Source organism: Scyliorhinus canicula, chromosome 17 (genome assembly GCF_902713615.1).
Source record: "Scyliorhinus canicula chromosome 17, sScyCan1.1, whole genome shotgun sequence".
Taxonomy (NCBI): Eukaryota; Metazoa; Chordata; class Chondrichthyes; order Carcharhiniformes; family Scyliorhinidae; genus Scyliorhinus; species Scyliorhinus canicula.
The window spans coordinates 32,973,206-32,991,831 of NC_052162.1; the positions used below are offsets into that span (position 1 = coordinate 32,973,206).

At 42.8% G+C, this 18,626-nt stretch overlaps 1 long non-coding RNA gene across 1 annotated transcript in view; it reads left to right on the forward strand.

The window, feature by feature from the left end:
* LOC119951133 overlaps positions 1-13,992 on the forward strand; it is a 38,782-nt gene extending 24,790 nt beyond the window's left edge. Inside the window, exons 2-3 of the long non-coding RNA XR_005457507.1 lie at positions 11,003-11,226; positions 13,710-13,992. This is a non-coding gene — a long non-coding RNA (uncharacterized LOC119951133). The remainder of the gene's footprint in view (positions 1-11,002; positions 11,227-13,709) is intronic.
* Positions 13,993-18,626: the final 4,634 nt, after the last annotated feature.

The following is an 18,626-nucleotide window of genomic DNA, read 5'->3' on the forward strand; positions in this document are numbered from 1 at the left end:
AAAGCAAGATTTCACCCAAAATGTGAAGGTTCTTTTTTCTAATTCTGTTATGAATTTCTTTTCTATTTCTGATCCCAAAACCTACTGAGCTACCAGCACCAAAGTGGCAAATCCTGTGCTATACTGAATTACATTTACTATACCACCACATTCGGCCGACCAGCCCATGTCCACATTTTTGCTTAATTTGGAACACAATTGAGAATAAGGTAGGATTCATACAGGACCTTCCGGCATTGGTCGCGAAGGTCAGCCGGCATGGATCCCCAAGGTTGGCTGGTTGGTAAAAATGGGTCCCCTTGAAAAAAAAGTTGAAAAACAATGTTGGACCTTCTGACCATCATGTATTCTATTACTTCAGCATTACATCAAATGGTGAACCATTGCCTCATTTAGGTGCATTGGGACTGTGGCAAACATCAAAAACTGAACTCTAGGACCAATACCTCAGAAACACAATCATTTCAATGCACATTTTCTGTAAAAAAAACACTGTGCATCAAAAACCAGACTAACTGTGACTGATCTAACAGCAAAGGACAGAGTGTCTACCCTATCAATTTTTCAGAAAATGTTTTGGAGTAAAAACTAGCAAATGAAGCAATTCAGGCACAATGCTGTGTTCTTTTCCTGCTTGACTTATTCCACAATATTATTTTTAGAAAATTCAATTGTTCTGCATAAACGACTATAGCCATGGATGTGTATAATTTATGTTTTCCTGGAATAGATATATCTATCATCTTTCTGAAGTGCCAATAAAGCAATTCAGATTTGAAGTATTTTTCACATTGCACCTCATCCTTCAGTCTTCCGATCTTGTGAAAAAGGATCAGTCATTTTTAATGATTTCATATAAGGTTTAAAAATGGCATAGAAGTTGTTAGCAGACAAATATGTTCATATTACACAGCATATAGTTTCTTAGTTATATCATCAGGCAACAGCTCACTCTAGGAGGCATACAGGAGCCCATTCCTAAGTCAGTGGGTTGGAGAAGATATCAATCAAAGCCACCTCCATCAGGGGATTACGAGTGAGTATCAAATCAATTTTGTAGGTAAAAAATGTATCTTGCGCTGGGCTTTAATTTAAAACCTGCACAATTGTGTAGTTTATCACAGAGGACATATGAGGTCATGTTGCAGATTTTGGGGAATTTTGACCTAGAATTGCAGGCAGCTTTAGGTTGGCAAGGTGCTTCTGAGAAATCTGTTTCCTGACCCAAATCCATCTCCAAAACACCCATTTCCAGCTTTAACTAAGGATGGGGGCTATGCCTGAAGCCTACTCAGTCCAAGGGAGTGGATAACATAATGAGGCTGCCATTCAGGTATTTTAACTGTTGAACAGTTCGTGACCACGTTTCCAGAGCATCCAAGAGCTTTGCAGCTTCATTGAGGTGAGGATTTGAAGGACTCAGGTGGTTAGTGATTTACACCTACCCCTTCGATCAGATGGCTGTCTTAGGAGCCTCCACGATGGGGCACACCACCACCAGCCATACCTCCTGGCTTATTATCCCTCGACCACACATCGTGCCTCCTCCAACTGACCCAACCCCCCACCTCATCCTCCACGCAACCAAGTCTCCAAATTCCTCATTCCCGAGGCATCTGCACCAACTCCCAGGCCTCCCAAATCTTTGTTCCCCACAGCCACGCTTTTTTTTTAGAACAGTACAGCACAGAACAGGCCCTTCGGCCCTCGATGTTGCGCCGAGCAATGATCACCCTACTCAAACCCACGTATCCACCCCATACCTGTAACCCAACAACACCCCCCCCTAACCTTACTTTTTTTTTTTTAAGGACACTACGGGCAATTTAACATGGCCAATCCACCTAACCCGCACATCTTTGGACTGTGGGAGGAAACCGGAGCACCCGGAGGAAACCCACGCACACACGGGAAGGACGTGCAGACTCCGCACAGACAGCGACCCAGCCGGGAATCGAACCTGGGACCCTGGAGCTGTGAAGCATTTATGCTAACCACCATGTCTGGCTTGTGCTTCCCCACCACCACCCCGTCCAAAGCTTCCAACCTATTCCCCAGCCCTCTGCAAGTTTGTTATCTTTCCCAGAGATCAGCAATCCATCTGATCGACACCCGTGTTCTTCCTCCTTCAAAATCTAATCAACCACCGCCACCCCGTCCAGCCAATTCCTGACCTTCAATTGCTTCCCCCCACACTTGCCATCCAGGTGGCCCCCCTCTGGTTGACTGCCTCCACCTCTGATTGAGCTTCCTTCCAATTAACAGCATATGGAGGATTTAACCGTCATTCAGTCAGAGAAAAAAAGCTGCTGCATATGCTGTTAAAACAGGGGTCCTTTTTAATCTTTCACTTCGCTGATGGTACACATGTGTATGGATAGCGTCAAGTGGACAAAATGCATCATACAATTTTCAATACACTACATTCACTGAAAAAACAATCATTATTTCCTCATATTAGTTCCCCCACATATGCACCAAAGTCTAACTCAGTCATATTTTTGCATGCTTAAAGGTGAATCTTTCTGTAACTAAGCATAAAAGTACATCTTCCACTTTGCCATCCTAAACACCAACTTTATTTGCTAACATTTGGGATTCTGCGTAGTCAGGCCGAAAGCATTGAGTGACAAATGTAAAGAAATCCCAATGACCTCTGGTGAGAATTGGTGTAAAGTACATCAAATTCATGTGAAACAATGTGGTTTGAAATGTGCAAAAAAGATGGGATTCTAATGTGGGAAGAGGAGATACTAAAATTTCTGTGTGGAGTTGAATGATTGGCATTAATTATAGGCTGCGTAATTGAAAACACAACGGAAAAGGTGTCCAAAGTCATTCCCTAAATTCATGTTGCCAATGCGAAGCTGTGTCTACCAACACAGAATCACCTATATTTTCTTGACCATTATAATGTTTGCTTAAATTTCTGCTGTGCAATTCTACATAAGCAAAGCTTGTAAAACAAATATTAAAAAAGCCTGATTAGCATGTGGGAACACTGTGCAGAGCAGAAAGAAATGTCTGAAGGAAACACTACCAAAAATAAATACCAAAGTAGGATTTTAAAGGTGACGCCAGTTGAAATAACAGTTGGGGTCCTGTGGCATTATTGAACACTGATATTCATCTTTCAAGAAACATTCCCTCCTACTCCACCTGTGGTGGACAGCTTTCTCATCCACTCGGAAACTTGGGTAAAAATCATGGTCGCTGGTGTAATATCCCGCACGGGATATTCCTTCCCCATGCTCCTTGTGAGTATGAGCTGCCCCGCTCGCGGCGGGGTATCTCAATTAACCAATGTATTAAAGGTCAGCCAGTAAGGCGCTGACCAGAATAGGAACCCAGTCGGGTTCTAACGGATAGTGTCCATAAAACTTTGTTCTTATTTTGCTCGGTGTGAACTCCCTGTGCCCTTATTAAATGTAGGATCTGAGCAGCTTTATGAGGGGTGAATAGAATTTCTGCCGGGCGAATAGAAGTTAAATCACCTCTAAAATACTCCGGTGATATACATACCCAGGAGTATTTGATAGCAATGTTGATGCCAGAAGTGAAAAATGTTCCATGTCCATGCCTTAGCATCTCTCTTCCTGATAAACACAAGGCGTTGCATATGTAATAAAAAACAATACATTTTTGACATCAAGTTTATGTCAGCAACTCAATCTTAGGACTCTGCTGACTGAAGTTTTGTTCTCATGTTTACTGACAGTAGCTGAGGCACGTGATTCAACTATTGCCTGGGAACTGATTGCCAGCCATCCACTATTCTCGACACAATCACTGGTTTATTACGCTGTAAACTATTTTAAATATGCATCATCAAATCTTATTACATGTCTAAAATGGGAGTTGGAGTTTTATTGTGATTGATAATCTGTAGAAATGGACTCTACAAGAGCACTGAGCTGTAATTTGCCAGGGTCTCAGGGATCCAAAATGTTGACCTCAATTCTGACATTTTTTATTTATTCATTCAGGGATGTGGGCTTTGTCGGCTGAGCCAGCATTTATTGCCTATCCCTTAATGTCCCTGAGAAGGTGGTGGTGAGCTGCCTCTTGACCTGCTGCAGGCGTTGCTCTTTCTAAGGGCTGGTGCAGACACGATGGGTCAAATGGCCTCCTTCTGGACTGTAAATTCTATGATTCTATTGAGTTGTAGGTACACCCACAGTGCTGTTAGAATTGGCCATGCCAGGACACCAATTATGATCTTCCCAGAAGCAGCCAATTAAAGAGCTGTCACTGGGAGCCCCATCCAATTAAGAATGGCAGGCAGATCCACAACTAACAGGCCTAATCAGTGGCTTCATAGCAATGTCCGGCCAGCAGTCTCCCTGAGAGAGGTGGGCCCTGCTAAGTGAGATCAAGGATGCCTCAATATGGAGTTCTTGTCCTTATGCTGCCTGAATTGAAGTCATTAACTAAAAGGCAGAGGCTGAGTGCCACTGACATCAATAAAATACCAGGACAACTTGAAATGGCCCCTAGGTGGGACTTTAATTAGACTAATTGACAGGAGGGGCAATTTAGCATGACCAAGGGACAATTTAGCATGACAAATCCACCTAACGTGCATTTCTTCCGACTTTGGAAGGAAACCGGAGCATCCAAAGGAAACCCACGCAGACACGGGAGAACTTGCAAACTCCACACAGTCACCCAAGACGGGAATCAAAACAGGGTCTCAGGTGCTGTAAGGTAGCAGTGCTAAGTACTGTGACGTACTGTCCTTACAATCCACATCAAAGATTTGGAGAAAGTGAGCTAATGTATAGCGATTAATTTTGCTGATGACACAAAGGTAGGTAGGACATGAAGTTGTCAAGAGGACATCTGCAAAGATAGGTTAAGTAAGTGGGAAAAAACTTGACAAATGGAGAATGCGGGAAATGTGAACTTGTCAGGAAGAATAGAAAAGCAGAGAAATTGCACAACTCCAAGCTGCAGAGCGATTTGGGTGTCATGGTATATCATTTATAAGATTAGTTAGTATGCAAGAACAGCAAGTGATTAGAAAAGCAAATGGAATGTTGTTGTTTATTGCAATGGGAATTGTATATAAAAGTTGGAATGTTTTGCTGCAGTTGTACATGGCATTGGTGAGACCACATCGAGAGTACCTTATATAGTTTTGGCCTCCCTCATAATAATAATCTTACAATCTTTATTAGTGTCATATGCAGAGTTATATTTGAGTTTTGACAAAGAGTTACCTGGACCCGAAACATTAGCTCTTTTCTCTCCCTACAGATGCTGCCAGACCTGCTGAGATTTTCCAGCATTATCTCTTTGGTTTCAGATTCCATCACCCGCATTAATTTGCTTTTATTAGGCTTACATTAACCCTGTGATGAAGTTACTGTGAAAATCCACTAGTCGCCACATTCCGGCGGCTGCTCGGGTACACTGAGGGAGAATTCAGAATGTCCAATTCAGCTAACAAGCACGCCTTTCAGGACTTGTGGGAGGAAACTGGAGCACCCGGAGGAAACCCATGCAGACACGGGAAGAACACGCAGACTCCGCACAGACAGTGACCCAAGACAGGAATCGAAGCTGGGACCCTGGTGCTGTGAAGCAACAGTGCTAACCACTGTGCTTCCGTGCCACCCCATAGGCACATATGTACCCATGTATGTAAATAGCAGCAGGAGTAACCCATTCAGCCCTCAATTCTTCCCCGCCATTGAATAAGATCATCACTCATCTGGTCGACGACTGAACTCCACTTTCCTTCCTTCAACTTCCCTCCATTAACCCTTAACTCCCCTTGTTGATTAACAGTCTGTCTTTATTTCCCACACCAGTAATCGTCTTGTTTGACTAGGACAAAATAACATTTAAGTTTTACTGCATTCGTTAAGTTTTGTCAGCTTTTACTGGACCTGGCTGCGATTTACTGTGTTATGGCATCAGTGACGTCAGGCTGCGCTTGTTTGGGTGGTGTCTGGCCCTGTTCAGGGTTGATCAACCGATAGGGTCACATGACCTGGAAAACCAATCAAGGGATCAGGATGGGGGTCCACCCAAGCAAGTACAGGCTTTTGCCTCAGTTCGATTCTGGACACTGACTGGCAGCCACAAAGCAGCGAGACTCTGTAAGATAGTATGCTGCAAATAAACTTTAGTTGTTTCATAGCTTGCTGGTGAGCCAAAGTTACTACATTGGCGACAAGGATACGGCAGAGGACATGTGGTTCCAAGACTGAGTACAGAACCCATTGAGATCGAAGTCAGCTTGCAAAGCAGTAGTGCGCTGCAGGAAAAATGTCCCTATTTGGTCGATTAGATGTCTTTGATGTCTCCATTAAGAATTGGGCACAATTTATGTTATTATTTTATGGGCAATGGAATAGAGGAGGAGGGGGGAAAAGGCAATTCTTTTAAGCGCATCTGGGACCCAGGGCTACAAGTTAATCCACAGCCTTATGTCCTCGAACATGCCCGATTCGAGTTCATTTATGGAGATAGTGGATTTGGTGAAGGCACCCTATCCAAAGCCCTCAGTCTCCATGCAGTGTTTTAAGTTTAATTCTATGAGGAGAGCCACAGGAGAGACCATTGCAACCTACATTGTGAAGTTAAAAAAAAATTGCAGAACACTGCAACTTTGGGCCCATCCTGAATGATATGCTGAGGGATCACTTAGTTTGTGGAGTCAATCATGAGGCCATCCAAAGAAAGCTGTTACCAGAGACATATATCAAATTTAAAAAGACTGTGGAGCTACCTCTAGCAATGGAGAGTGCTGAAAAGGGTGAACATGAGCTTCAGAGCACGCAAAATGGCAGCGCGGTTTGTCAATTAGAGCAGGAAGCTGCAGTCAGCAGTGGCACAAAAAGTGAAGATTCTAGTTTTAAATGGGAAGGAAATGTAACAGCAAGTGGAGTCAGAACATTTAGGAGATTGAATGCAACAGCAAGCATGGAAACAGAATGTTACCAGTCTGGGGTAAATCACTCCCCAGAAGCTTGTAGATTTAAGGAAACAGAATACTATTCACGTCACAGGAAGGGGTACTTGAGATATCACTTTAAGGGCAAGCCAAGCTTGCTCAGCACATGTACACAGTGGAGAAGATTCCCTGACAAGATTTGAATGTTAATTCACTGAACAATGCAAAAGTGGACAAGGTATCACAGTGGTGCTTTTTGTTAATGGTAAACCCATAGTGATGGAAATGGACGCAGGAGTGTCTATTACCATAATAGTGGAGCACACGTACAGGTACTTGCAAGAAGGGGATCAATCTTTGAGTTTAAGGAATACATGATCAAAATTGGTGGCCTGTGTGGGAGAGGACATCTAGATGATGGGTACTACCATACCAGTGAGATATCAGCAGCAATCCGCCAGACTCTCACTATTCGTTGTATCAGGCCGCGGACCAAGTCACCTGGGCCATGACAGGCTCAATAAATTAAATTAAAATGGACAAAAATGTTTCAAATAAAAGAAGGAGACCTTCTAGGATTAATAAATAAGTACAAAGTCTTAGATTGTGATGAGCTAGGGAAAATTAAGGGACTGCAGGCAAAGATCCAAATAAATCCAGAAGTAGCCTTGTGCATTGTGCCTTGTTAGAAAAAGTGGAGAGAGAATTGAAGAAGTTAGAAAAACATACTGCCAGTCCAGTTTGCAGAATGGGCAGCCCCCAATGTCCCTGTGATAAAACCAAACAAAACCATCCGCATCTGTGGGGAGTTCAAATTGACAGTGAATCAGGCTGTCAAGCCAGAAAAATATCCTATTGCAAAGATAGAAGATTTGTCTGCAAATCTGGTGAAAGGACAACTTATCCGAAGTTAGACATGAACCACGCTATCGGCAGTTTGAGTTGAACAATGCTTCCCAAAGTTATTTTACAATTAACACACCAGAGGGTTTGTTTCAGTTTACATGCCTGCCTTTTGATATGTTGTCAGCTTGTGCCATATTCCAGAGAATGATGTAATAATTTCCCTGGATGATATATTGATAACGGAAGATGAGCACCTAGCTAATTTGGAAGAGGTGCGAAGAAGATTTCAAGAGGCTGAAGTTTGCCTCAAGAAGGAGCAATGTACTTTTCAGGCCAATAAAATGGCTCACCTGGGTTAGTGGGTGTATGCACATGGGACGCACATGGACACCAGAATGTCTTGATTTTTTTTTCTAGGATACCATGCAATGCCATATTCTACAACAGGAGTGCTGCCAGCGGAATTATTAATGGGCCAGCATCTTAGGACCAGACTAAGTTTGGTGTTTCCAAATTTTCCAGGGAGGGTAGAGGCCAGTCAGAGCACTCAGTAGAATGACCACGATTCAGGCAAAGTAGCAAGGCCGTTTGCAATCGATGAACCGGTGGTACGTCAAAAATTTCAGAATTGGACCAAGCTGGGTCCCAGGAGTTGTTGTAGCCAAGACAGGACCACTGTCTTATGAAGTGAATGTACAAGATAGAATTGTCAGGGAACATGTGGAGCACATACGTGGATGAGAGATGTTCCAGCAGCCAGTACTACAGCCACATTGCCAGCAAGAAACGTTGGTTGTTTGAGTAGTGAAATACTGAGTCAACCTGTGACAGGACATCCTGCTGTCACCACAGTAAAGATGAGGCCAAGTTGCCGGTACCTGAGGAGATCGCAGGTGCAGCGAATTCTGCAGAAAGTACCCCAGCTGAACAAGCCAAGTTGGTTGAGTTACGCCGCTCTGTCATAAAGCGGAAACCACCAGGGAAACGTAGGGTGGAATTTGCTCAAAACATTTCCAAGTGTGATCTATGGCGGTAAACAAACTGAGATTCCCAGTGGATTCATCGGCCTGATCCAGCTTGCAATTCACCCACACGTCAAAATTTTTTTGTAGCCAGGGGTGATTTGTGTTTTGGGACCTGAATAAACTAGCACAGCAGGATCCTCAGAGATCAGGGTGCCGTTTCTGAACGGCGCTCCAATCTCAGAATAATATTACAGCACTCTCTGCTCCCCCCATCGCTGGCAGGGTCCTCCCCAAGTGTGTGACACCCCACTACAGGTTTCCCCTCATCAGCAACCGCCTCTTGGCAGTGCAAACCTGACATTGCCTCCTGGCTGTCTGGCCGTGGCATCCTGGCACTGTCAGGATGGCAGTTTCAGGTTGCTGGGGCAGCATTCAGAAAGAGCACCAGGACTTTTCAGGAACCACTTCAGAACAGAAGAAACCCCATCAGAAAAAATAAGCAGTCAGGCAGTGCACCTGTTCTTTCCAAGAAGAACTTCAGAACAGAGGAAATACCAGAAGAAAAAGAAACTGATTAGAAACAACACCTGCTCAAAAGAGGAAGCACTTCAGAGTTAATGGACCGTGAAGAGCTATAAAATCAACAAACCTAAGCCCCCCTTTGAAATAGCCTGGACGTATCAACCAAGAGGCTTGTAAAAGGTAATGGGCTGTGAAATTGAATGCAAACAATGCAGTTCAAAGCTTGTAGGTTTCTCAGCAAGATCAGAGGCTTGAAAACGTTGAAGAGAAATGAAATTGAATGTGAAAAAAGCACTTTCCAAATGTTTCCAACACATCCAAATTTGAAATTGACATGCTGAAAGAGAGTTTAAAGCTTTCAAGGCAATAGAGAAAAGCTCCCATCCAAGGCCGAAAAAGACTCCTGACATGAGCCCCTCCAGTCCAGTCCAGGCTCCCCCCTTCCCTGACCCTCACCTCACTGAAGGACCTCCTTGGCACACTGGAGATAAGTGTAGAGATGGTACTCGCCTCGTTGGGCTTTGTGACTGGCAGCCACAAAGTTGCAAGACTTAGTAAGATAGTATGTTGTAAGTAAACATTATTTATTTAAATACCTTGCTTATGAACCAAAGTTGTTGGAATCTCTTTATTTGCAATCTCCTTAAATGCATTCAAAATGGTCATTGGATAGGCATATGGACGATAAGGGAATAGTGTAGAGGGGCTTCAGAGTGGTTTCACAGGATGGCGCAACATCGAGGGCCGAAGGGCCTGTACTGCGCTGTAATGTTCTATGTTCTATTCCTAACTTGAGGAGCTTGGCCATTCTTGCAGAGCATCAGAACCAGGAACCTCTCAGCACAATAAATGTGACCCGTGTATCGATTAATAAACCAAGTTGATGGGTTGCTTCATTGTTTGTAGTCGTTTGGGAAAGAACGTCAAAGCCTGGCATTAGTATTCTATAAAATATTTGCAAAATGTAAACAAGCAACAGGTCCATTTTAACAAGTTATTTTCTTAATGCCATTTTGTAAAAAAAATCTTGCACAAACAGACAAATGGGAGCATCACACTTAACTGTCCCACTTTATTTTCTGGATGCTTTCTATGGAAATCTTATCTAAAGATCCCAAATATGATAGGCATATTAAAAAATAATGAAAGGAAATGTGATCCTTCCTACTTGATATGAAAGGACTACATTGAGAGAACTGTAACCTGAGGTGAAATTGTGCCTGTGCCTTTAGCCTGAGGTCAACTCAAAGATCACTATTGTTGCTGAAATAAATTTATTTCTCAGCAGTCTGTTTAGAATTCCCCAGCTCAGCAGCATGGTGGCGCAGTGGGTTAGCACTGTGGCCTCACGGCGCCGAGGTCCCAGGTTCGATCCCAGCTCTGGGTCACTGTCTGTGGAGTTTGCACATTCTCCCCGTGTTTGTGTGGGTTTCGCCTCCACAAGCCAAAAGATGTGCAGGGTAGGTGAATTGGCCACACCAAATTGCCCCTTAATTGGAAAAAAATGAATTGGGTACTCTAAATTTATTTTAAAAAAGAATTCCCAGTTTCTCCCCTTTGGGTGTTAGTCAAGGTCAGTAGAAACATTGTTTCATACATTTTCTTTAAAAGTTCCTTCTTGGTCCATTGACACCTTTATTCAACTGTTATTTGTCACATTTTATGAACAGTATTTTAGCTAATTGCCTTTGAGTGTTGCAAGTTTATGTTTGTGAAACTTGAAGGTTATTTAACAGACCGCACTTTTCTGTTTATGATTTTGTAGATCGATTCGGTGTCATGTGTGAGATCTATTACAAAATTACATCTCTAAAACACAGGGGAAATCAAAATTTCAGCCAATAAATACCATTGGAATGTATTTTTTTATTATCAATCGCTGATACGGATGTTTGCATTTTGGAGAAGGGGTGAATCTGACTTGACTTTCTTCATCGCCAACAATGAGTCGGGGAATCAAGGGTTATGCGTGTGGTGATATGCATCACTGTAAGTACACAAGGGGTTAATGTAAATACACGTGGACTAGCTAGACACTAGAGGGAGCACCAGAGACATGACACACAGACATTCATCCAATAGGTCAGTAAGATAGGACACGACCAATGGGCATTCACGATACACACAGAGGTGACACCACCACAGGAGGGCATTACTCCAACCCATATAAAAAGGACACAGCACACATGATCTTCCTCTTTCCAGTGGAGACACTGTGAGTACAGACACAGAATTGATTGAACATCACACCGACCATGTGGATTGTAGCAGACTGGTTCGTCAGTCTGAGTAGCTATGGAAGGATTAACAGTCGAATCCAAATAGGAGAATTGTTAATAGCACAATAAATGTGTTAAAGCTATCTCCCAAGGCTGAACCTTCCTTTGTCAGAGTGCACATCAAGAAAGCAGCTTATGCTACGTCAAAAGCATAACAAGACAATGGGGATAATGCGGGAAAGTGTTGAGAATTATATCAGATCAGCCATTGAGTGGCGGAGCAGATTCAATAGGCCGAGTGACCTACTTATGTTCCTGGGTCTTATGGTCTAACAGAGAATGTTGGATCAACTCAGCAGGTCTGACGGCATCTGTCGGGATAGAAAGCAGAGTTAATGTTTCAAGTCCACTTGGCTCTCTTTCAGCTCTGATGAAAAACCAAATGGACTCAAAATATTAACTCTGTTTTCTCTCCCTACAGATGCTGCCAGACCTGCTGAATTTTCCAGCATTCTCTGTTCTTGTTTCCCATGACAGCATTACTATCTTAATTCCTGTTACATGTATAATATTCTTCATTCAAATAGCTTGGCTAATGCTTGTGTTAAAATAACAATGTCTTATGCATCCTTTTAAGTTGGTTATCTGCAAATATTACCAACAGTAAGCTAAATTCTAATCTTCTGGTGGCAAATGGGGAAAAACTAATAAGAGCACGGGGACATATAATTATACCAGAAGCCTTGCAGGATTCCTTTGCTTTTATTTTAATATATAATGTGAGGTGCCTAGTCGAAGCTCAGTGAAGTGAGCCCCTGAAAAGAATTAATTTGCTGGTTCCATACATTTGTAATAATGAGGTTTGATTAATGCTGCTTGTCCAGTTAATATATTGGACTACAGTCCTCTCCGCCAGGCATCAGAATTTCCCATCTCACTATTTTATATTGTATGTTAACTGTAGTTGTTATTGCATGAAGGTCCTTCTCACGGTGATCGAGTACATCGCTGAACATTAGATGAGGCTTGCCAAATACAACATTTGATGGGATGTGCAATTCCAAGAGCTGAAAAGAGGCTGCATTAATCTTGCAACATTGGTCCACTGCTGCAACTCTCTGCTTTTATAACGTTTTGCTGTGCTTGCATGCATTATTCTAAATAAAGGCTAAATGAAGATGCATCCATGTAATTTCCAAGAATGCAGAAATTAAAATGGAAATTGCTCACCTTTTTTCTCAAATCCTGTAACTATTATTTTGGCTAGTGATCCTTAGCATTTCGCAAAATAACCGACATAATCAAATGTCAAATGGAACAGCTATCTGCAAAATATTACAGCACAAATACAGGCCACTCAACCCATCACGTTTCTGCTGGTGTTTTTCTTCACATGAGCCAATAGTTTAATCGTGCAGCAGATACTTGAAAGGTAGTTCTGGAAATGCGAGGGTGCACACAGGTCAATTAGACTCCTATGAAAAGAATGACTCTGAGCATTTCAAGCATCTTTTTAATACAGGTAGTTGAAACATGTTTAAGAGATCAAATAATTTAAGTTTAATGATTTTATTCTGATTATGCGTGCATCTCTAATTAGTAAATTAACCAATATTGGCCTTTCTTTAATTCATGCACTAATTTAGCAAACCAATTCCTCTCTGTCAGGCTCATTGGGTAGTAATCTCAGAGATGAACACAGAGCCCTATCCTTGGACTTTGAGCATATAAACTAGGTAGGCATTACAGCACATCATTGAGCTAGTGTTGCACTTTAAATGAGACATGAAATCAAAATCCCAGCTGTCTGCTCCAGTAATTCAGGGGGAACATAAAAACTAAATGACATTGTCTGACTAATACATGCCGAGAATTACATAGGAGTTACAACACAGAAATAGCTTGTTAATTAACAACGACAATTTACATTTATATAGTGTAAGAAATCCTTCCTGCTGATTCCTTTATTTTTACCATTATCATTTTGATCTATGGATGCTTAATGGATATTATCTTTAAGTGAAGCAGCAGAGAGAATGAGGGATTCAAGAAGTTGCAACATAGTATATAGTGCTGCTTGTGTGCGAACAGTAGATGGGCAGGATGCCGTTCGATTGATTTGGTTGGTGGCCAATTAATTGGGCAAAAGACTGTATTCTGTCTGGTTACAGGTGGTGATTGGGTCCTACCTGAGTGGAATGATATTGAGAGATCCAGTTTGAATCCTTGACACTCTTCTCTATTTTTCTCCAGAAAGACTGTGAGTTGCTGTATTTCTGAAGCTGCAAGAGACCTGAATGAATCTACTGTGAAAACTATTATAGATTGAAATACATAAATTTCAACCTGAAAACCTGGATTGAAGAAAGGTCTGCTTACAGACAACCGATTGAAACAAATACTCTTTTTCCGTTAATTTGTTTTTTTCCATTCCCTTCTGTGTTTGACTGTTTTGTCTGAGTGTGTGTGCAAGTTAAAGTGGGGGATTGGGAATTAGATAGTAGTTAACCAGTTGTATTTACTGCATATTGCATTATAGTCCTTGTTATAAATAAAAGGTAATTGTGCTTAAATTTATAAACTTGATGACTATTATTGGGCATTCAAGGGCCAAAGAATTTGCATATTTTTCTAAGAATTATTGGTTAATTCAATTGTATTGTGACTCCAGATCAAGTGGAGCTGGAACTGACTGCTCACTAACCCAGGGTGTCAGAACAATAGCATTTTAACATAAAGAAATCCTAAGGTGCTTCACGGGAGCACGATAAAACAAAGTATGGCACAAGCCATATAAGGAGGTATTGGGCAGAATTTAATATTCTCCGCAGTGGATCAGACCATCAGCTGGAAAGGTGATGGAAATTCTGCAGCAACTATTCAGAGCCCTCACCCATCCCCTGCCTGATTTAACACTCATCAGGCACTACCCTGGGGTTGGGGTCTTCGGTCTGGGCAGAGGAATTTCTACCTCTGAGCAGTATTTTCCTGTACCAACTAGGAATGATGAGCACTGCCAGAACAACAGGGGCGTGCCTTGAACCTGGACTGAAGGTCGGTGAGGCAGCTTCGCGAGGGCCACTTGGGGAGACCCTGGCAGGGGGTGGTGGACGTGGGGGGGGGGTTTAGTTTTTGAGTTGTCATGGGTGGGTGGCCCTTGCCACCAGTGGGTGTCTCTGTTGGGCATGGGCTGTTGAAATAGGAGATACTCCCACGTTCCACTAGTCCACAGGCCTCCCATAAGGATTTACCTGGTCGGTTTCCCACATGGTGTTGCTCTTGCTCACTGCTTAACAGCCTTGATTGGCTTATGAGCAAGAAGGCACTTCTTGCCCCAGATTTAAGTAGTGGGGAGTTGGTAAAACAGTGGGGTATCTGCCCCATACTTTCTGCCCGATTTTACAAGCCCCCCATGTCCCAGTCTGCCTCCTTCTGTGGGGGGAATTAAATTCATTAGGTCAGATGATCAAAAGCTTGGTCAAAGAGGTAGATTTTAAGGAGTGTCTTAAAGGAGTAAGACAAAGTAGAGCGAGGAAGAGGTGTCGGGAGGGATTTCCAGAGTTCGGCGCCGAGGCAATCGGGGATGCACAAGAGACCAGAGTTAGAGGAACACGGATATTTTGAATGATTATGGAGCGGGAGGGGAAAGGGCATCGAGGAATTTGTAAACCAGACTGAGAATTCTAGGAATAATATGTTGCTTGACCTGGAGCCAATCCTACAAGCAAGTAATCTTAATCACATGTGTCATTGTATCCCTTTGATCCCTTTCCTTTAACTGCCTATCTAACCCAGGCATTTTCAAAGTGGGGGTCGCGACCCATGGATGGGTGTGGGCAATGTCGCGAGGGTCACGGAGCCATCCATCGTGGCGATCCCGATTGCGGAAATTCATGCACAACAGCCACAGCAGCCAGTTTTTAACAATGCCGGCTGCGAGCGGCTTTAAAAATGATGGCCACGACCAGCTAAAAAAATGCAGGCGCACTGCACATGCATGGCTGCTCATTAGTGCGCATGCGCGGAGCCCAGTGAGAAGCACTGCCTCCTCCTGACATCAGCGCGCTGACCCAGGAGAAGATTTTTTTAAAAGTTCAATGCAATCTTCCTGCCTGAAGCGAGGCAGAGAGCAGGTCACATGCCTGGAATGCTGACATCATGTGCTTTGGACGCGATTGTGATTCCTCCATTTTGTCAGCAGCAAACAAGTAAAATTTAAAATGGATTGTTTTGTAATAAGGAAGAGAGGGCCAGAGACACAAACAGTCCGGGATCTCACAACTAAACCTATTGGAGAGAGTGGCTCAGGTTAATCCACAACAGGGAAAAGCAGTGCTAGTGTGAGAGCCAGGGCCTCTGGTGAACAGTCCATTAAGACAGAGCTGAATACAGGCACAAAGCAGTATAAAGAAGCTATATTAAAGTATGGATTTATTAATTGTGCCAATGCAAATCAGGATGCAAGGCCCATGTGTGTTATATGCAGGGAAGTGCTGGCAAATGAAAGGTCAAACTTTACCAACCCCCACGACTGGCGCAGAGATTTCTGAAGCATTGAATAGTTTAATGGTTGGAAAGTACAGGCTCGACTGGGTTCATTGCAGAAGAATCACAAGCGATGGAGACTGGGAAAAACAGCAGAGTTATTGTAAGGATTAAGGAGGCAGCTGGTCAGGACATTGTTTGGAATCATTGTTTTATTCATTGTGAGGCACTGACATCGAAAGGCATTCCATCCAATCTTGAAGTGGTGTTGAAAGGAATTGTGAAAGTTGTGAATTTCATTCAATGCAGCGCACTCGATACCAGACTTTTTGAGACTCTGTGTACCGTTATGGGGGCTGAGCAATCACGTGCATTATTCCACACAGAAGTACGCTGTCTGTCAAGGAGTCAGGTGCTACTCAGAGTTTACGAACTGAGGTAAGAAATCCACACTTTCCTCCTCAAGAAATTGTCCTCTCTGGCTGATTTGTTTGCCGATGAAACTTAGATGCCAACTATGTCTTACCTTGCAGGCATCTTTTCAATTCTAAATGAACTGAACCTCAATTGCAAGGGAAGGATGATGATTGCTTTTCGCACTGTGAAGAAATCAAAGTTTTCACCTCCTGTGAACCTGATTTGAGTGAGATCGTGAGGACCAAGCAGACTCACCTGTCACATTAAAGGTAAGAGAAAATGGTGGGTTGCGAAGGTCGGCCGGCATGGATCACGAAGGTCAGTCGGTGTGGGTCCCGAAAGTTGGCCGGTTGGTAAAAACACTGATCTAATCAATTCTTAAATGTTGATCCGGTCTCTGCTTCAATCATTAAACCCAGTCGCGCATTTCACATCCTCGCACCCTTTGTGTACAGTAGATTCTCCTGTTCTTTGTAAATCTCATATATAATCTTATGCCTGTGCACCCTCATTTTAGATATAATCTGTCCCATCCCTTCATCATCTCTATTAAATCCCTTCTGTTTTAACGAAAGCAGCAGGGAACCCTGCCAGTGAAGTTCTCTCAGAATCCTGCAAACATTAATTTCTTCCAACGACATAATCATAAGCAGTTTAACTGGGTCTTCAACTCACTATTTCTCATTAAATCTTGCTGTCTTAAAAATAGTTGCTTTTTTTGTCTTATCAACAATAGTCGCCAGGCTAAAACGTAGCTATTTGTAAGTTCAGCTTGTGACAACCGTGGTAAAGTGCTTTACATATGCAAAATAATCTTTATTTTACCTACTGTTGGGCAAGGAATTATTACTATAGAGCTGAAGTTTTCAATGTTTTCTGTTGCTAAGCACAATAAAATGTGGGTTGAAATTACATAATGCTATATTAGCACTGCAAATTTTATTAATTTGTCAATGGCTTTAAGAAGCTTTAACACACTCTGTTACAGAGTGCAAAATTTACCCGAGTGTGAGGTATTATTGCCTGGCAGCTGCCTATTTTGCTTTTAGTGGCAACATATCTCGAGCCCAAAGTGAGGCATGTGACTGGCAAACTACTGAAATCCACTGAGAGATGCTGAATATTGCCGGTGACACACATTCAAGTGACTTGGAAATAGTATAAAAAATGGAAAGATTAGGTAAGGGATTTGACTGTGAGAGTTTGGTGTTAATGGAAGACATGTTCCTGTCAGAGAGAAAAAAAGAACAGTGAAAAAAAAACACCAGCAGCTCAAAGAAGAATCTAATTTATGTCATTAATATGCCCTGGGTCTCAACACTGTACCCACTGAGCTAAAATATATCCTTCCATATTTTTATTATTTGCCTATGAGTCATTCCTAAAGATTCAATTGTTGAAAACATAACCAATCAATTTTGATGAATAAAATAAAAACAAAGTGCCAGAAAAACACAGCAACTCTGGCAGCTTCTCTGGAGAGAGAAAATTAATAGGTGGAATTTTTCCCAAAAGAATGAGTGTCAGGATCTCACTGAAAACCAACTTGTTTTTCCCTAGAAGCGCAGCCACATTTTCTGACCAGATCTTCTGGCACAATCGGTGGTCATGTTTTGCGCCGTCACACTGGTGGGGCGGGGCCTGATAGAGATTGGCATGTCATCTTTAAAGCGCGCCATGATCAACGAGAAAATTGAACTTCCACTCACCCACAGTCATGGAGGACCTAACCCCCAAAACGCATTTAGGTGAAACCCCCTCCCAACCACAGAGGTATCGGACGGGGGCACTATCCTCCCTCTCCCTGACCCCACACATTTGCCACGAGTTGGCCAGAGACACAAATAGGCAGTGTACCTATTGGACAGGATCTCAAAACAGAATCTGCTGGAGAGAGCTGATCAGGAGAGTGCAGGGCAGGGCAGAGCAGTGCTAGTGTTTGATCTGTTCAGAGGTCCACTGCCACTGATTAAAGTGAGTTGTTTAATTGTCCACCACACCATTCAAAGCTGAAGGCACTGGACAGTGCAAAGGCTATGGGCCCTGACAATATTCCGGCAATAGTACTGAAGACTTGTGCTCCAGAACCAGCCGCACCCCTATCCAAGATGTTCCAGTACAGCTACAACACTGGCATCTACACAGCAATGTGGAAAATTTCCCAGTTGTGTCCTGTACACAAGAAACTGGACAAATCCAACCCAGCCAATTACTGTCCTATCAGTCATCAGCAAAGTGATGAAAACAATCATCAATGGTGCTATCAAG